Source organism: Artemia sp. Qi Xiang Cuo, chromosome 9 (genome assembly GCF_049724085.1).
Source record: "Artemia sp. Qi Xiang Cuo chromosome 9, ASM4972408v1, whole genome shotgun sequence".
Taxonomy (NCBI): domain Eukaryota; kingdom Metazoa; phylum Arthropoda; class Branchiopoda; order Anostraca; family Artemiidae; genus Artemia; species Artemia sp. Qi Xiang Cuo.
This window is the reverse complement of record NC_142802.1, coordinates 54,070,491-54,082,808: the sequence shown is the minus strand read 5'-3', so window position 1 is coordinate 54,082,808 and position 12,318 is coordinate 54,070,491. Positions and strand designations below refer to the sequence as shown.

General features: G+C 36.2%; 1 long non-coding RNA gene across 1 annotated transcript in view; it reads right to left on the bottom strand.

The window, feature by feature from the left end:
• Positions 1-6,575, bottom strand: part of LOC148948813 (uncharacterized) — a 32,794-nt gene extending 26,219 nt beyond the window's left edge. Inside the window, exons 1-3 of the long non-coding RNA XR_016142208.1 lie at positions 6,477-6,575; positions 4,538-4,788; positions 4,272-4,345 (exon numbers count right to left, since the gene is read on the bottom strand). This is a non-coding gene — a long non-coding RNA (uncharacterized LOC148948813). The remainder of the gene's footprint in view (positions 1-4,271; positions 4,346-4,537; positions 4,789-6,476) is intronic.
• Between the last annotated feature and the right edge of the window lie 5,743 nt (positions 6,576-12,318).

Here is a 12,318-nt window from a genome sequence, read left to right as displayed (position 1 = left end):
TTTATTGTAAGCGTTGTCATAAAAACTTCAAAAGGGCTCATTCGATTGCAAATTGAAAGGGCTAGTGCCTTTTTAATAGTTGAAAGTGATTGGAGAACAACTAACGCCCCTCTCACGCTCACCATTTTCCCAAACACATATAATCAAAATTTTGAGATAGCCATTTTGTTTAACGCAGTTGGAAGTTCTGGAAACTAGGTCTTTGAGGATGACAATCCCCTCACAGCCCTCAGGGCAAGGGTTATAATTAATGCCCTGGGGGTATATAAGGCTTTTATAGAAAATATTGTCGTAGAAACTCAAAAAGGGCTCATTCGATTGGAAATTGAAAGGGCTAGTAACCATTTTAATAGTCGAAAGTGATTGGAAGGATTGAAATTTTTATAGTAAAGATCGATGTGGGTACAATGTATTTTCTTAAGACCAGGGCCCTTTGTATCGAAGGAGTTTTAAAAGGGCTCATTCGGCTGAAAATAAAAAGGGCCAATGCCCTTTTTAATAGTTGAAAGTGATTGGAGCGCAACTAGTCCCCTTCCCACGCCCACCCTCTCATTTGCCCATTATGTTTAAAAACTAAATGTTGCTTTAAGGCTAAATCAAACTGCACTGTGTTAATGCTAATTCCCAATAAGGCATCTCAGCAGTATCCCTAGAACGATTGAGGGTACTATATCCAAACTTTCGGGGCTACTTCTGCTCTTAAAATTTAACCAAATCAAAATAGTGTAAGTGTATTCAAGCTATTAGTGAACAGATTTTGTTACTAATGGTATCAATTTTTCTATATCAGGTCAACTAGAGGAGATATAAAAGTAGATTAAACACTGCTATTTGTGTTCGGATTTTTAAAAGGGTTTAAAATTTTTCTCCAGCGTACAAATAGCAGAGCAAACTATAAAGTCTTAAAAAAAGAAAAGATTTAAAGTATTATTTTCTTTTTCCCTGAAAAGAATATGTCAATGTAAAACGAGCAGAAATTAACTAAAAAAACTTTTTCCACAAAATAAGTTTTTCAAAGAAAAGTAAAGAACTCCATTAAACCAAAAATGAGCAAAAAGAAAACCAAAAAATATACCAAGCGTGAAACTACCGTAAATTAGCATCGATAAATAAATGAAACCCAAAAAGAACAGAAATTATAATAAATAACCGATTTAAACTCAAAACGAGCAGAAATTAACACGAGTAGGGCTGAAAACCCCTATGCCTTTCCAAGGCCAGAACATAATTTGAATTCTTACTGAAAAGAATACAAATGAATATGCATTGTAAGTCTAATATACATATACTGATATTTAGCAATCAAAATATTAATATTATTTGATTTATTAAAGTTATAAAAGTAAAAACATTTATATTTTTTAAAGATTTAAAGATTGGGGTTTCAATTTCACAGCACGATACAGAATATGAAGAGGGGGAACTTAAAGATAAGAAGGGTGTAATAAATTCAGTAAGGGCTCCGTCCCTTGAGTCAGTGAACACTGGGCATGGCTTCTCTACAAACCTTCTAAAGAACCTGATTCAATTGGACATTTCTATCCTATTCCGCATATTAGCCTGGTTTTAAGTGAGGGTAAAAAGCGTGATGTGTTATTACTGTCCAATGTGTTTTCAAGATTCCGTAGTGAATTAAAATTGAAAAATCACTTTTGAATTTTAATGATACACTTGAGGACAGTCCTTGTTAACGTTTAAATTCCACCTAGAGCAAAGTAGTTATGAATCTTTTACCCACCATACTCCTGTATCATTACAGAATTTTCCCCATGTATAGTATCCCTATAAAGGTGACTAGGGTGGCAATAGGGTTATTTCTTAAGGCTAATTTCAATAGGATGTAGTTTTATTCTCGTGAAAAAACTAAAATTTTGTTTCTTTTCAAAGAATTTCCTGAGTTGCCCCCACAAACGAAAAGGGTGAGAGAGTACGAAGCAACCCCCATACAAATCACAAGACCAACAGTGATAAGGTACGCTGCCCCCAGTAAAACCGTCACCTGCTCAAAACTTGCAGTTTAAAAACTTTCAAAATTCGCTCTTGCAAAACGACAAGGTGACTTTAGACATCGAAGCTAAACTCATGAACGTGTGTGAACCATCAAATTTTAATCCTGTCAAAGAACACATAGCCATTGCGGACTCTTTTGCCCAACGGAAAAGGAACTCTATTAATACCTTCAATTGGTAGATGTATTTGAGACATTGAATAGGGAAGAGTGTGTAGGCGCACTATGGTTGCACTTATTAAAACTGCTAATATGTCAAGCTCCCGTCTGCGCAACACAAATTATCCGATGACTGTATCACCAGAAGACGTGTTGGCCCTTAAGAATAAAAAAATGCGTTTGGTGTGTATAAAAACTGTTTCGAGGGTAGTGGGGATGCGAAAGTCCCCGATCATGATCATTTAAGTAATCGTATCCTATTGGGGGAGTAACTTTCGGGGGGTTTCGCATAAATCGTGCATTGATAATGTTAGGCCTCAATAATTTCTACGGGTTTACATGCAAAATTCCAACTATCATTTTAAATTCATATTACCATGTTTGCACGCTTGCAGAAGAGTGAAGTTGTATGTGGTGTATGAGTAGATGGTTCTTTTTCATATAACATCATACATTTTCTCATCTGAGAAGTTGCTTGTCTTAGAATTCAAATGGCACACTGTTGTAAGATGATAAAGCGAACTTGAATAAAATCCGTTTTTAGATTCTTATAGCTTCTTCCCATAATTCCTAGTCAACTTAATCATGCACAAAAAGTGATGATTTTAATAGTTCCCCCTCATTAAACAATGCTTTCCAGATGATCAAATATATGATGTTATATGAAAACTAACCATCTACCCATTCTCCATCTGCAACTTCACCTTTCAGAAAACTTGTCAACGCTTGTAATATGAATTGCAAATCGAAGTCGGAATTGTTAATGTAAATCGGTAGAAAGTATTGCTGCCTAATATTTACATTTCACGATTTATACGCAGCCCCCCGAAAGTTACTCCCCTCCCGATAGAACATGATTACTCAAATGATCATGATGGCGTACTTTCGCATCCCTACTACCCCCAACAAATTTTTCCTTACACACCCAACACATTTTTTTATTTTTAATGGCCAACTCGTCTTCTGGTGATAGGGTTATTGGACAATTTATGTTGGGCAGATGTGAAACTGACTTATTAGCTGTTTTAATAAGTGCAAGCTTAGCTGTGTCTACACAATCTTCCCCATCCAATGTATCAACTACACCTACCAATTGCAAGGTATTACTAGAGTCTCTTCGTCCATTGGCAAAAGAGACTGCAATGGCTTCGTGTTCTTTAACAGGATACAAATTTGATGGTTCAAACATGTTGATGAGTTTAGTTTCGATGTCTAATGTCACCTTGTCGTTCTGCAAGAGTGAATTTTGAAAGTTTTTAAACCGCAAGGTGGCATCATCCCCCAAGAAAATCTCCACAGATTGGTATCGATTACGCTTGCAGTGTCTCAAGTGATTTTTCAATTTTAGCTCTGTAAGGATAGCTAAAAGACGCATTGGACAGCAGTGTACTTCGTGAAGCGTGAAGCGTGAAGCGTACTAGCGTGAAGTGTACTTCTTACCCTGACTGAAAACCCGGCTAATATGTGACAAAGGAAAAAATGTCCAGTTGACTCAGGATCTTTGGAAGGTTTGAAGAGAAACCATATCCAGTGTTTCACTGAATCAATTGACGGAGCCCCTTCTGAATATATTACACCCTTTTTATCTTAAAGCTCCCCTTTTTATGTTCTGTATCGTACTGTAACACTGAAACACCAACCTTTAAATGCTCATTCACCCTCTCAAAAATTTCAATCCCCTTAAGTGTTACGGGATATTGCTCCTTTAAACAACTAAAATAAACATCCGATTATGTTAGTGGGTTCTCATTAGAGGGCTCTTGTGTCGCTATATGCACCTAGAAAATAACAAGAGCTTATTAGCTCATTGGAAGACTTCATCCTTTCAAAAGAGAATAGAATAGTTAAGAATGAGCTTGAAGCACTTCACTGATACGTAATGGGCAATGTGACCCTTCGAAGGTATTATGTCCATACTACTGAATATAAATTGAATTATCATACATGGGGCCCCAAAAGCCCCCTCCTCCTCCAGATGTATTGAGAGCATACTTGCATCTATAGGTGTAATGAGCTTTCATGCACCCCTTGAGTCCGTACTGCTAGCTATAAATTTAATGAGAAAAATTATCAGGTATGTTTTCAAGAGTCTTAGAAAACTTACTGAGGAGTTGTCTCTGTCCGGATAAAACCAGCCAGCATGTCTTCAATCCACACCGGGAGTTCATCACGGTCAACCTGGAAAAAGAATAAGAAATTCTTACTCCTTGACGTATTATAAGAGTTTTAGCTGTGAAAAAGGAATGTTAATCTAACGGACCAGGGCCCTTTATTATGTTGAAAACCTTCAGAACTAATGGGATCAGGGACCATTAATTTGCTGAAAAGGAATATATATAGCCCTAATAAACATCAAAGAATGTTACTTACATCTTCATCTTACGTAGACGGGCCAGCAGATTGACGAGGGGGAGCGTCACGGTCGTGCACAGGCAGCGCAGATGGGCCAGCAACTCGACTGGAGCAGCGTTATGGCCTTGTGAAGGCATTGCAGATGGGTCTGCAGCTTGACTGATGGGCGAAGGGGCAGCATACCTTACGACCGTTGGTCTTATGACTTGTACGGGGTTTGCATCGTACCCTCTCGCCCTTTTTGCTGGTGGGGGCAACTCAGGAGTTTCCTTGAAAACAAACAAAATTTTTGTTTTTTCACGAAAAAAATACATCCTATGTAAATTAGCCTTAAGAACTAAACCCATCGCCACCCTAACCACCTCCACAGGGTGCCCATACATAAAAAAAATTCTGTAATGATACAGGAGCATGGAGGGTAAAAGATGCATAGCTCCTTTACTCTAGGTGGAATTTAATCGTTAACAGGGATTGTCCTCATTTGTATCATCATAATTCATGTAATGAAATGTTTTCCAAATAGCTTAAGCCTAATTTTAACATGTCCCCCTTTTAAACTTAGTTGGAATAACTCATCCCTATTGTCCTCATCCCCCTAAAAGGGCTTGCTTACTTTCCCCTTTCTTTATTATTGTTAGACCCCAGAGTTTTCACAGGGCACGAGGATAAAATATTTTCAAAGAATGACATACAATTCAACTAACCAAAAATAGAATCAATAATCTAGCCATATGGAGGCCTGTTATGTAGTGAATACGAGGGGAAAATGGAATATTTTGACAGAAACCTGTTCTAAATTTGCTTTTTATTCTCTCTGTAATAGGCAATAGTAAAAAAAAGAAAACAGTCTGTTCTTCACACTTGAGTCATAAATGTTTTATACAAGACCGTTTAAATGTACTAAGCGAGAAGTTCTAAAAAAAATGAATTCATGTTTAATAGGCAGTGCATAACAAAAATATATGGCTTCTTAGGGCAAGTCTGTTGACGCATCTCATTTCCTGAACCTAAGCTCTTTCCTAGATAGACAAAAACTACCTAAATTAGATTTTTTGGGGGGATTTAGGAAGAAATATGTATATTGGAGCACGGTAGAGGAAAAAGGCCAGACAACCACTAGAATTCAGGGTTACAACTAGGGAGAGGGGGCTTAACATTATTATTAAAAGGACACGTGTCCTATTCTCCACTCTAAAAGATTCAATCAATTTAATCTTTGGCCCTAAATTTTAACCAAAATAAATACTTTTTTTCCTTTTGAATATTCGCTCCTTTTTCATCACTGGAATTTAGCAGACAATAAGTGCCACTTTTTCACGATTAACTAATCATGTGGCAGATGATACTTGGTCACGGTAAATATGGTTTAAGCTGACATACACTCTACGCACGATGGATAATATTTAACCTGGCTTAGACTCATCTGTCGGCATAGTGATAAGATACCTTTTTCATAATAGGAATTTAGCAGACAATAAGTGCCACCTTTTCATGACTAACTAAGGAGTTATAACTTATGTTTTTTTATTTACAAACGGGCTACAATAAACAAATAAACAAACTTGTCATATAAAAAACACAATACAATGCATTACTGCATGCCGGAAAAAAAACCCCAAAAAAAAGAAAAACACTTAAAAAATATAATAATTATAATTTCTTTTATTATCTTTTATTACTCTTTTATTTCCTCGGACCCTAATATACCCCAACCCAAAAACAAATAAATAACTTCTCTCGCCTCTCTCCCACCCCTCCAACAAAAAGTGGGAACTTGCGAGTCATCCACGCAAATAACCCAACACAACTCACAACATTCACAAAAAGAGAGAGAGAAAAAAAGGAAATAAATCACTCATCCATTCAAAACCCAAACAATCATCTCACCAACAACATTCAACCAATAATTCTCTACACACAACCTCTAAAATCTTACATATTGAGAAAAATAGCTTACTCTGAGGGAATTTCAAAATTCATCCAGATCTGTCTGGTTTTTTACCTCCTCGGGAAGTTTGTTTTAGACAGCCGGGCCAGAAAAACAGATCGAAAATGTAGACCATGTTGTTACAGGGAACGGGGATCGTATTGAATAGGCATTTCTTGTCTCATACCTGTGTTGAGCTTCAGCAAATCCAATCGAGAAACATGCAGGTAGCAGGTTATTAAAACTTTTAAACATGAATAATGCCGTGTAAAACTTAATTAGGCCGAACAGTGGCAGAAACTTGATACCGTCGTATTGCCTTCGAACCGAATCAGGACCTTGCATTCCAGATAAAACACGAACAGCTTTATTTTGTAGAACCCTCAGTGGCAGTAGATAGGTATTAAATGTCGCTGACCATACATTTACACAATATAACAAATACGGATGAACTAGCGAGAAATACAGAATTCTCAAAATTTTAGGAGGAAAAAATGTTTCAGTTTCCGCAGCATTCCAACATTCCTGGCGATTTTTGTACACAGTGATTCAATATGAGGTTTAAACATAAGACACTCGTCCACTTGGACACCAAGATATTAGACATAACTATGTCTCTGGAGATATCCACTTTCCAGTTGAATACCAGGGATCCAAGGCTAATAATTAGCACTTCTTCCATATAGAATAAATTTACTTTTACTATGATTCAAACATAATTTTTTACAATCATCCATCTTTCAATACAACTCATTCCTGTATTTAATAGCAGAAATAAATCTGCCTCAGTCAGAGCTGCTACTGAATACTGTGTGTCATCAGCGAAGCTAGGCAATATCATATTTGACCGTCTAGCTGCAAGTCCCACATGACTAAATATCCTTTTAAGACAGGCATTCAAATCATTAATATAAATTAAAAACAACAAAGGTCCAAACACAGAACCCTGTGGTACTCCACATCTCATATTCATATGATCAGAGTGAACCATCCCATCCCCAACACACTGTTTTCTTCCACAAAAAAAAAAGACAAAATCAAACTATGCAAATTACCACGAATACCGGCATGCTCTAATTTTGATAATAATATACTATGGTCAACAGAGTCGAATGCTTTCATAATGTCCAGAAATATAGACGCAACTTTCAACCCAGCATCCAACGAATAATTGACAAATGTTGTTAAAAAAAGCAAAACTTGCTCTGTTGACATCCCATGATGAAATCCAAACTGAGCAGGTTGAAGATAAGAATTTTTATTTAAAAAATCCATCATTCTTACATAAATCAGTTTCTCAAACAGACGCGATATTATTGGGAGCATTGATATCGGTCTGTAATTATTCATATCATTCTTATCACCACTCTTAAACAGGGGCACCACGTGAGCACTTTTCAAACAATCCGGGTAAACTCCACTGTTGAAACTTGAATTAATCAAATACAACAGATGACCTGAAATAGTAGAGAAAACTGAACGAAGAATTCTAACACTGAAAAAATCCAACCCAGTTGCCGAATTCTTCATTGACTTCACTGTCGTCTCGAGCTATGCAAGAGTCACTGGTTTTAAAAATATAGAGACTTCAGCTGCCTCATCGAGAAAATCATTATAAGAGCCATCACTGGGTGACTGCACAACACTATCAGATACACTCTTACCAATATCTGTAAAATGCGAACACATTTTATTAGCAACTTCATTATCCGAGTGAGCATCTGGAATGTCAGGGATAGTCGGGGCAGCAAGAGGGTTCACTACCAACTTGATGATTCTCCACGTTTTTGCAGGGTTGCCCTCTACATCTTTAAATTTATTTTCAAAGTAGAGCTTTTTTAGCCTGTCTTAAAAGGGTGTTAAGATTTCTATTATAACTTTTATAAATATCTTTATCTGATTGAGATCCAGTTTTAGTAGACTTTTCATAGAGTTCTTGTCTTATATCCATCGATTTAAGTAGCGCTTTCGATATCCGTGGTTTCTTTGCAACGTCATAACGTGTTCGCTTTTGTTTGAACTTTAGACTTTCATATAACATCTGAATCAGTTTTTCATACCATTTACCAAATTTATCATTAACACAATCATTACCATCAAGGCATTCAAATGACTCATTCGTAAGTTTAGTCCTATATTTATATATAGCTTTCTTATCAATTATAGGCTGTTTAACTCCAGTCACACCAGCTCCTTGACGACAACAACTAATAGCTGCACGGATCACAATAGCACAGTGATCGGAAACGTCGTTCACTAACACTTGGGACAAATTGCAACTAACATTCAAAAACAAATTATCAATCACAGATGCAGAAGCTCCAGATATTCTAGTTGGAATATTAACAGAAGGGGGAAGACCATAACTATACATAATACTCAAAACACTTCTTGCATTCGAATTCACATTTTGCACATTATTCAAATCAATATTAAAATCACCACTTAAAAAGCAAGGCACTCGCGAATCCGGTATTTTATCCAATATATTATCCATCAGGTTCAAAAACTCATCCACATTTCCTGAAGGGGGCCTATAAACAACAACAAGAAATAGCTTCCGCCCAGACAATGAAACCTCTAAACCATTGATTCAAAATCATTTCTCGATATACAGCAATATTAAGCCGGCCTTGGCCGGCTTAATATGTTAAGCCGGCCTTGGCTTAACATTATATCCAATTTTCACAGAAATTGCAAGGCCACCATGCTGTCTTTCCACTTGATTCCGAAGAAACAACCTACAACCTGGTATATCCAATAATGAAGAGTTATGGTCTTTCAGCCAAGTTTCTGTCAAAGCCATTACATCAGGTTCCAGCCTAGATGAAACTTTATTAATATAATTAAACGCACTATTTAAACAAAGACAATTCATACCATACATTTTCAGCTCCTGCATAACTTTCCATTCATTCAATTCATTCAGGCACACATAGTTTGAGTCAGCACACTCGACATTCATTCCACCCTCTTCATTCCACCTGGTCTTAATTCATGATACCCTCACTCATCTATAAAAAATCAACACGACGACTTTCAAGTTCCCCCTATCTATTTAAATTTATCTCAACCATTATCAAACATCAAAGACAGGCAAGAGAACGAAGCGAGAGAAGCTAAACCATTTAACTTACCTCAAATTTCCATTCTACCATCAAGGCCCGAGGAAATAATGGGGCCATAACCAAGCACCCAAAACACAAAAACCTGAAATAAACAAAAAACAAAATAAAATAAAATAAAACAAAAACTAATAAACGGTAATAGCCTTATAAAAGGCCACATCCAAATCACTCTAAACTCATATAACTAAGGGCTACTAGCCAAATATACATAACTCCATCATATACAAGAAAAAAAATAATATAACATTACTTAACAAAACATCTCTCTTTATACCACACAAAACTCTTCCAAAAAAAAGATCCATCTTACATAAATAAATATACAAAAAAAAAAGATATAAAGAAAGAAAAAAAACAATATCAAGACGCAGATTTCATAGCTTCATACCATCCGATTTTTTAACTTCTCCGGTTTCACGAATACACAATACCGGAGGAGCCACCGGAGGCACCCAACATTGGATCCCCCTCCCTTGAAAAATCTTCCTTTTCTCAAGTAGTTCCCTCCTAATCAATCTAACTTCCTTGCTTACATCATCACTCACAAAAACGGGTTTGCTAAAACCTAAGTCTTTTCCTTTCAGTTTGTTCGCATTACTCATAATAGCAAATCGGCCTTGATATCCCGCCATTTTAATCTTCACGAAATTGTTCGTAACTTAAACAACAGAAAAAGATGGAATATCCGAAGCAGGAATCCCGAGCACATCAACTAGAACACGTTTGACAGTTCTTTCAGCATCTGCATTCGGTTCAATCTTAACATTCCAAAACAGAACGTTATTCTTCTTATCCGTATCAAACAGTTCGTGGTAACGAACTGTAAGTAAGGAGCGACCCGGCTCAATGGTAACCGAAACTCTAGAAAACGGTATTTTGATACAAATAGATACATCAAAAGCATCAGATTTTGATGCTGACTTCAAATAAATAAGTTTCATTAAGTTTAATCGTACCTATCAAAAGTTAGGTGCCTGAGAAAATTTGGCTGATTTTTGAAAAAAGGGGGAAAGACCCCCTAAAAAATATTGAACCTTAATGAAAATCACACCATCATATTCAGCGTATCAGAGAACCCTACTGTAGAGGTTTCAAGATCCTATCTACAAAAATGTGGACTTTTGCATTTTTTGCCAGAAGAAAGATCACAGATGCGTGTTTATTTGTTTGTTTTTTTGTTGTTTTTTTCCCAGGGGTGATCGTATTGATCCAGTTGTCCTAGAATATTGTGGGAGGACTCAATAGAATGGAAATTAAAAGTTCTAGTGCCTTTTTCAAGTGACCAAATAAAATGGAGGGCAAATAGGCCCCCTTCAACGCTCATTGTTTTCCCAAAGTCACCTGACCAAAATTTTGAGATATCTGTTTTGTTCAACATACTCAAAAATCTAATAAGTATGTCTTTGAAGATGACTTAATCCCCCGAAATTTCCGGGGGGAGGGCTGAAATTTATGAACTTTACCCAATGTTAACATATAGTATTGGTTATTTGGAAGTATACAGACGTTTTCAGGGGAGATTTTTCCTGGTAGTGGGGGGGCGGGTGTTTGGGGGGGTAGGTGGGAGGATCTTTCCATGAAGGAAGTTTTAATGGGGGAAGGGACAATGATATGAAGGGGACGCCGGACTTCCCAGCATTATTTAAAGCAAGATCAGAAAATTAATATAAAAAAACAACTATTTCAACTGCAATAGCAGCAACATCGAAACTTCAAACGAACAGAAAATATTACATATATGATTGGGTTCACCCCCTAGTCAATACCTCGCTCTTTAAGCCAAAGATTTTTTAGTACTATCATAAGAGCTATTTATTCTAATTAACGGCCTTTGTGATTAAGCGGTCATTTTTAAAGAATTGGAATAAAATTCGAACTTTCGCTTAAAGAGCAAGGTATTAACTAGGGGCGAACCCCCTAATAAACAAATTAAAAATATATGAATATAGAAGTTCGTTACGTAAGTTAATTCATAAGTTACGTATATTTATTACTAATAAAAACGTTCGTAAATATAATTAAACAAGTTTCGAGAAAGCCATTTAACTAAATAAAAGTAAATTAATATGAAAATGTTGTTTTAATTATTCATGTACGGTGAGCCAAGATCAAAACCTGCATTTATTCAAAAACGTTCAAAAATTAAATAAAAAAACAAGTTTTTTAAACTGAAAGTAAGGAGCGACAATAAAACTTAAAACGAACAGAAATTATTCCGTATATGAAAGGGCTTTCCCCTCCTCAACGCCTCGCTCTTTACGCTAAAGTTTGACTCTGTCTCACAACTTTATTTTTTAAAACAATAAAAAACTTTAGCGTAAAGAGCGAGGCGTTGAGGAGGGGACAGTCCCTTTCATATACGGAATACTTTCTGTTCGTTTTAAGTTTTATTGTCGCTCCTTACTTTCAGTTTAAAAAACTTGTTTTTTTATTTAATTTTGGGACAAAATCGACTGGTTTTTTAACAGGGCAACTTGAGTACAAAGTTCATTTATTATGATATCTTGCGCATGCGTCTTATCGGTCAGTTTTCCCACTTCATAATTAGTTTTGTTTGCATTAGCTTCAATAACCGCACACCGCGAATGTTGCCCTGTTAAAGAATGTTGACCTCTTAAAATGGAAGTAGTCATATTTTGAATATAAAAATAGGCCACCTCTTTTCACAAATCATTTAGGAAAAACAAGTCAATCAATTTGATCTGAAAAATATTCTAAATTACGAAACGATAGTAATATCACAC